We start from the raw sequence: 13122 nt of genomic DNA, 5'->3' as shown, positions 1-13122 counted from the left end.
GTGGGTCCATGCAGTTCTTCCATTAGGCTCACAACATGCACCTTAACCTCTAGCCTCTGACGGAGCAGGGTCAATTTCACGCTGCTTTGAAATCCATCAAGTCCCACTGAGCCAAGCATGCTCTGGGCGCCAAATAACTGGGGAATGTGTGGAGCACAGACACACACATAGACACATGTACGCACTCACGCACGTGTGCAGACACACACACAAGCATTCAAACGCACACATGGATGCACATACACACACACACACTTTCTTTGACTCTTTCTCTCTCTCTTAAACACCCACATGCCCCCTCACCATCACCCCCTCACGCACACACCCACATGCTGGTCTGAGCCCGGGCTGTGTGTTGTGGGTGTGGTGGGAGGAAGGGGGCTGACGCCAGGCACCCAGACCGCAGCTAATCGAGAACAGGTGTGGAGGAGGACAGACGGCACTGCTACGGACACCCACCTGGAAACGCCAGGACCTCACTCACTGGCCCGTAGTGATGGAGAGATCAGAGAGAGAAAGAAAGAGAGGGAGCGAGCGAGTGAAGGTATATGGACTGGCCATAGAAAAGAGGATATATCTCAGCAAGTGAGAGAGGCAGAGTGAGTGTGTGTGTGTGTGTGTGAGAGAGAGAGAGAGAGAGAGAGAGAGAGAGAGAGAGAGAGAGAGAGAGAGAGAGAGAGAGAGAGATCTTTTGGGTGAAATTCCACAGTGTGCCATCACAGCAGCAAGATTTGTGACCTGTTGCCACGAGAAAAGGGCAACCAGTGAAGAACAAACACCATTGTAAATACAACCCATATTTATGCTTATTCATTTTATCTTGTGTCATTTAACTATTTGTACATTGTATATATATATATAATATGACATTTGTAATGTCTTTACTGTTTTTAAACTGCTGTATGTGTAATGTTTACTGTTAATTTTTGTTGTTTTTCACTTTATATATTCACTTTGTATGTTGTCTACCTCACTTGCTTTGGCAATGTTAACACATGTTTCCCATGCCAATAAAGCCCTTGAATTGAATTGAATTGAATTGAATTGAATTGAGAGAGAGAGAGAGAGAGAGAGAGAGAGAGAGAGAGAGAGAGAGAGAGAGAGAGAGAGAGAGAGAGAGAGAGAGAGAGAGAGAGAGAGAGAGAGAGAGAGAGGGAGATCAGAGAGAAATAGAGACAGAGAGGAGGAGGAGAGATCAGAGAGAAAGAGAGAGAGAGAGAGAGAGAGAGAGAGAGAGAGAGAGAGAGAGAGAGAGAGAGAGAGAGAGAGAGGAGGAGGAGAGATCAGAGAGAAATAGAGACAGAGGGGTGGAGGAGAGATCAGACAGAAATAGAGAGATAGAGAGAAGAGGAGGAGAGATCAGAGAGAAATAGAGAGGGAGGAGGAGGAGAGATCAGAGAGAAATAGAGAGAGAGAGGAGGAGGAGAGATCAGAGAGAAATAAAGAGGGAGGAGGAGAGATCAGAGAGAAATAGAGAAGAGAGAGAGGAGGAGGAGAGATCAGAGAGAAATAAAGAGGGAGAAGGAGAGATCAGAGAGAAATAGAGAAGAGAGAGAGGAGGAGGAGATATCAGAGAGAAATAGAGAAGAGAGAGAGGAGGAGGAGAGATCAGAGAGAAATAGAGAGAGAGAGCGAGGAGGAGAGATCAGAGAGAAATAAAGAGAGAGGAGGAGGAGAGATCAGAGAGAAATAGAGACAGAGGGGTGGAGGAGAGATCAGACAGAAATAGAGAGATAGAGAGAAGAGGAGGAGAGATCAGAGAGAAATAGAGAGGGAGGAGGAGGAGAGATCAGAGAGAAATAGAGAGAGAGAGGAGGAGGAGAGATCAGAGAGAAATAAAGAGGGAGGAGGAGAGATCAGAGAGAAATAGAGAAGAGAGAGAGGAGGAGGAGAGATCAGAGAGAAATAAAGAGGGAGAAGGAGAGATCAGAGAGAAATAGAGATCAGAGAGAGAGAGGAGGGAGGAGATCAGAGAGAAATAGAGAGAGAGAGCGAGGAGGAGAGATCAGAAAGAGAGAGGAGGAGGAGAGAGAGAGAAATAGAGAGAGAGAGAGATATCAGAGAGAAATAAAGAGAGGAGGAGAGATCAGAGAGAAATAAAGAGAGAGGAGGAGGAGAGATCAGAGAGAAATAGAGAAGAGGAGGAGAGATCAGAGAGAAATAAAGAGAGAGAAATCAGAGAGAAATAAAAGAGGAGAGAGAGAGAGAGAGAGAGAGGAGGAAAGATCAGAGAGAAATAAAGAGGGAGGAGGAGAGATCAGAGAGAGAGAGAGAGAGGAGGAGGAGAGATCAGGAGAGAAATCAGAGAGAAATAAGAGAGAGCGAGGAGGAGAGATCAGAGAGAAATAAAGAGAGAGGAGGAGAAGGAGAGATCAGAGAAAAATAAAGAGAGAGGAGGAGGAGGAGAGATCAGAGAGAGGAGGAAATCAGAGAGAAAGAGAGGAGGAGGAGAGATCAGAGAGAGAAAGAGAGAGAGAGAGAGAGGAGGAGGAGAGATCAGAGAGAAAGAGAGAGAGAGAGAGAGGAGAGAGAGAGAAATAAAGAGAGAGAGAGAGGAGAGAGAGAGAGAGAGAGAGAGAGAGAGAGAAATAAAGAGAGAGGAGAGAGAGATCAGAGAGAAATAGAGAGAGAGGAGAGAAATCAGAGAGAGAGAGGAGAGAGAGGAGGAGAGATCAGAGAGAGAGAGAGAGATGAGGAGGAGAGATCAGAGAGGAGGAGAGATCAGAGAGAAATCAGAGAGAGAGAGAGAGAGAGAGAGAGAGAGGAGGAGGAGGAGAGATCAGAGAGAAATAGAGAGAGAGGAGGAGGACAGATCAGAGAGGAGGAGAGATCAGAGAGAAATAGAGAGAGAGAGAGAGAGAGAGAGAGAGAGAGAGAGAGAGAGAGAGAGAGAGAGAGAGAGAGAGAGAGAGAGAGAGAGAGAGAGGAGGAGGAGAGATTAGAGAGAAATAGAGACAAAGGGGTGGAGGAGAGATCAGACAGAAATAGAGAGATAGAGAGAAGAGGAGGAGAAATCAGAGAGAAATAGAGAGGGAGAGAGAAATCAGAGAGAAATAGAGAAGAGGAGGAGGAGGAGAGATCAGAGAGAAATAGAGAAAAGAGAGAGAGAGAGAGAGGAGGAGAGATCAGAGAGAAATAAAGAGGGAGAAGGAGAGATCAGAGAGAAATAAAGAGAGAGGAGGAGGAGAGATCAGAGAGAAATAGAGAGAGAGGAGGAGGAGATATCAGAGAGAAATAAAGAGAGGAGGAGGAGAGATCAGAGAGAAATAAATAGAGAGAGAGAGAGAGAGAGAGAGAGAGAGAGAGAGAGAGGAGGAAAGATCAGAGAGAAGATCAGAGAGAAATAGAGAGAGAGAGAGAGAGAGAAGAGGAGGAAAGATCAGAGAGAGAGAGAGAGAGAGAGGAGGAGGAGGAGAGATCAGAGAGAAATAAATAGAGAGGAGGAGAAGGAGAGATCAGAGAGAAATAAAGAGAGAGGAGGAGGAGAGATCAGAGAGAAATAGAGAGAGAGAGGAGGAGGAGAGATCAGAGAGAAATAAATAGAGTGGAGGGAGGAGAGATCAGAGAGAAATAGAGAGAGAGAGGAGGAGAGATCAGAGAGGAGGAGAGATCAGAGAGAAATAGAGAGAGAGAGAGAGAGAGAGAGAGAGAGAGAGAGAGAGAGAGAGAGGAGGAGGAGAGATCAGAGAGAAATAAAGGGAGAGGAGGAGAGATCAGACAGAAATAGAGAGAGAGAGAAGAGGACGAGAGATCATAAAGAAAGGACCAGAGAGAGGTGGAGAGATCAGAGGGAGTACTGACTGTGTGTGTGTGTGTGTGTGTGTGTGTGTGTGTGTGTGTGTGTGTGTGTGTGTGTGTGTGTGTGTGTGTGTGTGTGTGTGTGTGTGTGTGTGTGTGTGTGTGTGTGTGTGTGTGTGTGTGTGTGTGTGTGTGTGTGTGCGCACGTGCGCGTGCGTGTGTGTGTGTGTTAGAGAAAGAGAGAGTGACTGACCGTGTGTAGAGTAGCCATAGAGAGCCTGGCTGGGGGGAGTGTTGCTGTAGTTTGAGTAGTTCAGGAGACTGTTCTGTCCTGGAGAGAGGCTAAGGCCATCCTCTGTCTTAATGTCTGCAGAGGAAACGACAGACATAATTATTATCCACACTGGATTCAGTAACTGACACTGGTCACACTGGGTTTTACAGAGAGGCATGCTGGAAAACTGGATCTAGTTTGAGGCCCTGGTGTAAATGCATGTGAGGAATGTGTTGCACACAGCCTGCAGGCCTCTAGTTTGAGGCCCTGGTGTAAATGCATGTGAGGAATGTGTTGCACACAGCCTGCAGGCCTCTAGTTTGAGGCCCTGGTGTAAATGCGTGTGAGGAATGTGTTGCACACAGCCTGAGGAATGTGTTGCACACATTCTGCAGGCCTCTAGTTTGAGGCCCTGGTGTAAATGCATGTGAGGAATGTGTTGCACACATTCTGCAGGCCTCTAGTTTGAGGCCCTGGTGTAAATGCATGTGGAGTTGTTACACTTTTTGACTCATCACATTCGCTGCTGCTACTGTTTACTATCTATCCTGTTGCCTAGTCACTTCATCCCTATCTATATGTACATATGTACTGGTACACAGTGTACAGTATATAGCTGAGTTATTGTTACTCATTGTGTTATTATTATTATTTTATTTTATTTTAAGGGAAGTTATTATTTTTAATATTATTGATTATTTTGTATTTATTTTTTCACTCTGCATTGTTGGGATGGGCCTGTAACTAAGCATTTCTCTGTTAGTTTAAGCATGTGACAAATCAAATGAAATACAATTGGATTCCTATTCACGATACCTATTCACGATACCTATTCACGATACCTATTAACAATACCTATTCACGATACCTATTCATGCTGCCTTAGAAGCTTTACAACCTTCATGGTCCTTTCTCCCCTCTTCACCCCCGTATTGAAGGAAATGCCTGTACTCACTGTAGGAGGGCATGCCGTAACCCTGGGCATGGTGAGTGTATGGTGGGTAGGGTCCCGCAGGCTGGAGGCCGGGGCTGTACTGGGGCTGTCCGTACGCCGACATGACAGCTCTCAGATCAGTTGATCTGGGAGGAGGAAGTAAAGTTGGTAAGCAACGTGGGGACTATATTTATTGTACAAATTGCCTAGTTTTTGAGAATGTTGGCTGCTGAGCTTATGCTATGCTATGCGTTTGCTACGCTATGCTTTGCTATGCTATTCTATGCTTTGCGATGCTATGCTATTATTTGCGATGCTATGCTTTGCAATGCTATGGTATGCTATGCTTTGCTATGGCATGCTATGCTCTGCGATGCTTTGCTATGGTATGCTATGCATTGCTATGCTGTGCTATGCCTAAGATGTCATCAACACTCACTTGCAGATGAAGTAAGAGTTTGATATGGAGTCTTAGAGGCCCTAGAGGGAAAAATACATGAGAGAACAGAGAAATGTATAAATACCAATATCAATTATATTTCATTGAGAAATTAGAATTGCAATAAATATGATGAGATATGATTTCACAGTGATATAAGGCTTTATAAAATTCCAATACTTAACCATAATACAATAGAATGAAATTTGATTGTAAGTTAATTAAATAAGAGATCTGGGGCCTCATTTATAAAGGTGGGTTCTCACAAAAAATACTCTAAACCTTACGTGCAACTTTCCCCACAAAGGATGGTATTGATTAGTTCTGAACTTGACGGGAAAGTGTGCGTATGTCCACGTAAATCTCAAACCATCATGGGCACAACTTCCAGTGTCTGATCAATCGAATTGCAAGCAAATATTGTTATTTTGGGGGAAATGGAGGTGTTTGAGGCATGGGAATTATAATAATGGTAAGCTAATATGAACATTAAAACATTGGCCTAGTGATGAAGAAACCATGCATTTGCCGTTGGTAAATACAGTAGATTGCTGAGCAGCATATCATCTAATATATTTATTGAACTTTTATTATATACTGTAGATCTACATCTGAATCAAATTTGCAGGACATGTCTTTCCTTTTCTGAAATTACTGGTTTATTCTGTTACACAATGTCACACCCTGACCATAGAGAGCCTGTTATTCTCTATGTTGGTTAGGTCGGGGTGTAACTAGGGTGGGTCATCTAGGTAATTATATATCTATGTTGGCCTGGTATGATTCCCAATCAGAGGCAGCTGTTTATCATTGTCTCTGGTTGGGGATCATATTTAGGCAGCCATTTTCCCTTTTGTGCTTTGTGGGATCTTGACTATGGATAGTAGCCTGTTTGCAATATTATTAGCTTCAAGTTGAATTTTTCTTCTGTTTTGTTTGGTGTGTTTATTATTTATTAAACATGTGGAATTCTACACATGCTGTGCCTTGGTCTACCCATTTCGACGAGCGTGACACACAACAAATATCAGGCTACATTTTATCCATTCAATAGCCAAGCATGCTACCATTTATCCATCTCTCATTCAATAACCAAGCATGCTACCATTTATCCATCTCTCATTCAATAACCAAGCATGCTACCATTTATCCATCTCTCATTCAATAACCAAGCATGCTACCATTTATCCATCACTCATTCAATAGCCAAGCATGCTACCATTTATCCATCTCTCATTCAATAGCCAAGCATGCTACCATTTATCCATCTCTCATTCAATAACCAAGCATGCTACCATTTATCCATCTCTCATTCAATAACCAAGCATGCTACCATTTATCCATCTCTCATTCAATAACCAAGCATGCTACCATTTATCCATCTCTCATTCAAATAGCCAAGCATGCTACCATTTATCCATCACTCATTCAAATAGCCAACCATGCTTGACAGTAAATAGACCGGTAGCCTTGATAGTCTGTGACAGTCTGGATAGGCTACATTATTTGCTGTGGGTTTGAAGCGAGACATCATGGCCTAACTTATTTAATCTCAGAGCCTATACCAAGGCATGAGATAGAAACATAATCATCTATTGATAAATTAAATATTGACCAAGAATTTGTCTTTTGCATAGAAGTGTGGGATATAGCATTTACTTTTAAATTGTTTGAAAAAACAATGCGTTTTTTTATTTTAAAAAATGATTTGCAAATTCTGCCCTCACCTCTACAGAAATGTAATCAAATTTGCTTTTGCGATTTCTTTTAGTAACTATCATGGCCCAGTTCCAACATCTCCAAATCATTCAGCAAATGATGACATTTTTATTACCATAAATGTGGACGGAGGGTGTTTTCCAGGCAGGGTTTTAGCGCTAGTTCGCGAGCCCACAAATATACTGTAGTATGGCTCTGATTTATCAATGAAAACATGCATATATTTTGCGTGCAACAGTTGGATAAATCCCAATCATTTGCTGCGCAGGGAAATCTTATAATGTCCACGTATTGAGAATTGAGTAAGACATTTACGAACGGTTGATAAATGAGGCCCCTGTTGTTTCTTCAAGGGAAAATATATGTTGTAAATGTCTTCACTGTTACTTGACTCTGGAGAGAGTGTTTTCTTCCCTGGTAAGACACAGTCACTCAAGGTCCACGCCGTCAGCTTTCCTGTGAAAACAATAGTGAATAAGCATCAGAAGTATGTAGGGGATTGACAGATAGCAACATGCCTCGGGCACTGACTTGCTTGGAAGTTTGAACAGAACTCATATTTCGGTGAAGAGAGGGATAGTGGATAATTAACCTACTCGGAATGTTAACAAAGTGATTTGGGTTTTGGAACGAATGGAGTTCCTGACAGACAGAGAGACAGACGGACAGACAGACATGCTACAAGTCGAAGAAAGGTTTATATAAGGATGCACCATTAGTGATGCCACTGTCAAATGCCTGCTGTCGTTTCTTCTTCCTCGGCAGTCAGAATGGCTGTTTGTTAGTAAGAACTTGACAGATTCCATAGTTTCCTGGGAAAGCACTGAAGAATGACCCACTTCTCTGCTTATCTCTGTCTCGGCACCTTTTTGGCACCCGTACTGTACTACATCACATCAACATGACTTGGGAGAAGTAAACTAGGCCAAGTTAACCGCGTAATCACACAGAACAGAGTTGTTTGTGACCTAGAAGCACATATAAACTAAGTCAACTCAGGCATACTGTAACATTGATGTGAAATGCCAATAAACACGAAGCACCAATATATCCAGATCAGTTCAGCAGAATGATGCATTGCAATTATTGCATAACCCTAAATATACATGTGCAATAAACTAAGACAATTAGACAAGCATTAAAATGGCTTCCAATAGATGAGAATGAGAGTCTGTGAGAGAGCAAAGGAGAGACAGAGAATGAGAGGGCAGGGAGAAAGAGAGAGAGAGATAAATAGAGTGATAGAGAGAAAGAGAGAGATCGAGAGAGATAGAGACCACCCATACGGAGAATGTATGCACACATGACTGTAAGTCGCTTTGGATAAAAGCGTCTGCTAAATGGCATATATTATTATTATTATTATAGAGAGACAGAAAGAGAGCGAGAGAGAGAAAAAGAATGAGAGAGAAAGGAGGAAGTCAAAGGTCAGTGGGTCAGGGGTCACAAGGTCAATACCAACATTCATCATTCCAAACACAGGAAGTTGTCCCTGGAGTGTATCTCTTTCTACTCAGTAGACCCCAAGACCTACTGTTACTCTCTCTCTCTCACCCTCTCCCTCTCTCTCTCTCCCTCTCTCTCTCCCTCGCTCTCTCTCTCTTTGTCTCTCTCTCGCTCTCTCCCTCTGTCTTTTTATCTATCAATCGCTTTCTCGCTCTCTTTTTTATTTCTCTTTTCTGTATTTTGTCTCTCTCTCTAACTCTTTCAGACTACTGTTCCATTGAGAATCTCAAAAGGGGACATAACCAAAACAAACCATATGCTGACCATGTACTCTGTGATTCTAACAACTGCTCAATCAAAACCACTATCCAGGTTTCCTTGGTAAGAAAAACAAACAGATAAACAGAGTCTCAAACAAAAAGAAACGCACTGCATATTCATTTGAACATGATCTCATCTCGTGGCTCAAGAATATTGAATGACCTAACTTCAACATGTGATGACATGCCAACTTCATGACAGAGTAGCTCCAACGTGTCTTCAGTCCTGTATTTGACATACTATGTGACTATAAATATAACAGAACGCTGGTCACTTTTCCCCTCAAGTTTCATACCTACTTTACAGTGGCTTAAAAGGGTTTATTTACATAGCAATTACATACGCTGACACATATCCATGTAGACACATACATTTGAAGTCGGAGGTTTACATACACCTCAGCCAAATACATTTAAACTCAGTTTTCACAAATCCTGACATTTCATCCTTGTAAAAGTCCCTGTCTTAGGTCAGTTAGGATCAGCACTTTATTTTAACAATGTGAAATGTCAGAATAATAGTAGAGGGAGTGATTTATTTCAGCTTTTATTTCTTTCCCCACATTCCCAGTGGGTCAGAAGTTTACATACACTCAATTAATATTTTGTAGCATTGCTTTTATATTGTTTACCTTGGGTCAAACATTTTGGGTAGCCTTCCACAAGCTTCCCACAATAAGTTGGGTGAATTTTGGCCCATTCCTCCTGACAGAGCTGGTGTAACTGAGTCAGGTTTGTAGGCCTCCTTACTCGCACATGCATTTTCAGTTCTGCCCATACATTTTCTATACGATTGAGGTCAGGGCGTTGTGATGGCCACTCCAATATCTTGACTTTGTTGTCTTTAAGCCATTTTGCCACAACTTTGGAAGTATGCTTGGGGTCATTGTCCATTTGGAAGACTAATTTGCAACCAAGCTTTAACTTCCTGACTGATGTCTTGAGATATTGCTTCAATATATCCACATACTTTTCCTTACATGATGCCATCTATTTTGTGAAGTGCACCAGTCCCTACTGCAGCAAAGCCCCCCACAACATGATGCTGCCACCCCCGTTCTTCACGGTTGGGATGGTGTTCTTCGGCTTGCAAGCCTCCCCCTTTTTCCTCCAAACATAACAATGGTCATTATGGCCAAACAGTTCTATTTTTATTTCATCAGATCAGAGGACATTTGTCCAAAAAGTATGATCTTTGTTCCCATTAGCAGTAGTCTGTTTTTTTTTATGGAGGTTTTGGAGCAGTGGCTTTCTTCCTTGCTGAACGGCCTTTCAGGTTATGTTGATATAGGACTCGTTTTACTGTGGATATAGATACTCTTGTACCGGTTTCCTCCAGCACAAGGTCCTTTGCTGTTGTTCTGGATTGATTTGCACTTTTCGCACCAAAGTACGTTCATGTCTAGGAGAACGCGTCTCCTTCCTGAGCGGTATGACGTCTGCGTGGTCCCATGGTGTTTATACTTGCATACTATTGTTTGTACAGATGAACTTGGTACCTTCAGGCGTTTGGAAATTGCTCCCAAGGATGAACCAGACTTGTGGAAGTTTACAATTCTTTTATGAGGTCTTGGCTGATTTCTTTTGATTTTCCCATGATGTCAAGCGAAGAGGCACTGAGTTTGAAGGTTGGCCTTGAAATACATCCACAAGTACACCTCCAATTGACTCAAATGATGTCAATTAGCCTATCAGAAGCTTCTAAAGCCATAACATCATTTTCTGGAATTTTCCAAGTTGTTTAAAGGCACAATCAATTTGGTATGTTCACGCTGAACACGTAGAAACTGTTCTCAGAGCTGTATCCTTTTGGGAAGTGCGTTAATGATGACGTCAAAGCAGAGGCAACTTTTTCCATTACAAGAGAGATTTTGGGAGAATGCATGCCCTGACACTTCTGCTTTACATAGAGACAAAATCTAAACGGATTTAGAATTGTTAGAGTGTTTTCTATTCGATAATATTTTTTATATGCAAATATTAGCAACTTTTGAAAAAAAATTATCCTGTTTTATATGGGTACCCAAATCCTCCAGAAGGGGCAGTAAACCGTGGTATCCTGAACAGGTTAACAAGAAATTTGTGGAGTGGTTGAAAAATAAGTTTTAATGACTCCAAACTAAGTGTTTGGAAACTTCTGACTTCAACTGTATCTCAATTGGTACATAGGACTAAGAACTGTTCAACCGGTTTGTGGTCATTGACTTTCAATTGATCAAGAAATTCAACACAATAGTGCTATTGTACTGACAAGTCCATGAGCAAATGTGTGTTTGTTTGCAACTTTCAACATAGGTAAATAGTCCTGACAAGGCAATTGCTGTGCCAATTGAGCGTCTTAGAAACACAAAATAAGGTGTGAACCACTTCTCAGATTTACATGAGAATAAGTAACGGTTGAGAGAGAGTAAGGTTGACAGTAAGAGAGAGTAAGGTTGACAGTAACAGAGAGAAGGTTGAGAGTAAGGGAGAGAAAGGTTGGCAGTAAGAGAGAGTATGGTTGAAAGTAAGGGAGAGTAAGGTTGAGAGTAAGAGAGAGTAAGGGAGAGGAAGGTTGAGAGTAAGAGAGAGTAAGGGAGAGGAAGGTTGACAATAAGTTTGACAGTAAGAGAGAGTAAGCCTGACAGTAAGAGAGAGTACGGTTGACAGTAACAGAGAGTAAGGTTGAGAGTAAGGGAGAGAAAGGTTGACAGTAAGAGAGAGTATGGTTGAAAGTAAGGGAGAGTAAGGTTGAGAGTAAGAGAGAGTAAGGGAGAGGAAGGTTGAGAGTAAGAGAGAGTAAGGGAGAGGAAGGTTGACAATAAGTTTGACAGTAAGAGAGAGTAAGCCTGACAGTAAGAGAGAGTAAGGTTGACAGTAAGAGAGAGTAAGCCTGACAGTAAGGGAGAGCACGGTTGACAGTAAAGGAGAGTAAGGTTGACAGTATGGTTGACAGTAAGAGAGAGTAAGGTTGACAGTAAGGGAGAGGAAGGTTGACAGTAAGGTTGAGGAAGGTTGACAGTAAGGTTGAGTGTAAGAGAGAGCAAGGGAGAGTAAGGTTGACAGTAAGGTTGAGGAAGGTTGACAGTAAGGTTGAGTGTAAGAGAGAGCAAGGGAGAGTAATGTTGACAGTAAGGTTGACAGTAAGGTTGACAGTTAGAGAGAGTAAGATTGACAGTAAGGGAGAGGAAGGTTGACAGTAAGGTTGACAGTAAGAGAGAGTAAGGTTGACAGTAAGGTTGAGAGTAAGAGAGAGTAAAGTTGAGAGTAAGGTTCACAGTAAGGTTGAGAGTAAGAGAGAGTAAAGTTGAGAGTAAGTTTGACAGAAAGGTTGACAGTAAGGTTAAGAGTAATATAGAGTAAAGTTGAGAGTAAGGTTGACAGTAAGATTGACAGTAAGGGAGAGTAAGTTTGACAGTAAGGTTGAGAGTAATAGAGAGTTGAGAGTAAGGTTGACAGCAAGTTTGACAGTAAGGTTGAGAGTAAGGTTGACAGTAAAGTTGAGAGTAAGGTTGAGAGTAATATAGAGTAAAGTTGAGAGTAAGGTTGACAGTAAGATTGACAGTAAGGGAGAGTAAGTTTGACAGTAAGGTTAAGAGTAATAGAAGGTTGAGAGTAAGGTTGACAGCAAGTTTGACAGTAAGGTTGAGAGTAAGGTTGACAGTAAAGTTGAGAGTAAGGTTGACAGTAAGGTTGACAGTAAAGTTGAGAGTAAGGTTGACAGTAAAGTTGACAGTAAGGTTGAGAGTAAGAGAGAGTAAAGTTGAGAGTATGGGTTCGTCATGGTTGAAGGAAAAAGGTAACAGCTCTTTCTATCCCTCTGATGTTGACAGTGTGCTCTGTGCCTTCAGGGCACCTCAATCTGCTCATGCAGAACCCTACTGCCTGACCTGTGTCCTCAACACTGACATCAGACTGACAGAGACAGAGGAGAGACATGACAGATAGGCGCAAGAGGGATATTAGCAACTGCAACAGAGAAAGAGAGGGAGATTGAGAGAAAGGGGGAGGGATGGAGGATTGCGAGAAAGAGAGAGGGTAAAAGAGAACTCTTTAACTAGAACATTTGAAAGAGGATGAGAGTTAGGTTGTGAAGCCCAATGTTGAATAGCAGACATGACAAACAAAAGTCCATCTGTACATCTCCAAAATGAGTGGATTAGCCATAAAACCTGACTCCTGAGAATCCGGTCCTCTTATGTGTCAGTCACAAGCCATTTCAATTAACAACAATTCTTTTGACAGATACATTGCACATAATGATGAATCACAT

The 13122-nt window shown here is 42.2% G+C and overlaps 1 pseudogene; it reads right to left on the bottom strand.

Moving 5' to 3' along the window:
• The window catches only part of LOC124026313, a 40697-nt pseudogene extending 33341 nt beyond the window's left edge, over window positions 1–7356 (bottom strand).
• Window positions 7357–13122: the final 5766 nt, after the last annotated feature.

Source organism: Oncorhynchus gorbuscha, linkage group LG03, assembly GCF_021184085.1.
Source record: "Oncorhynchus gorbuscha isolate QuinsamMale2020 ecotype Even-year linkage group LG03, OgorEven_v1.0, whole genome shotgun sequence".
Classification (NCBI taxonomy): Eukaryota; Metazoa; Chordata; class Actinopteri; order Salmoniformes; family Salmonidae; genus Oncorhynchus; species Oncorhynchus gorbuscha.
Note: the sequence above shows the minus strand (reverse complement) of the source record. Positions and strands in the feature narration are given on the sequence as shown.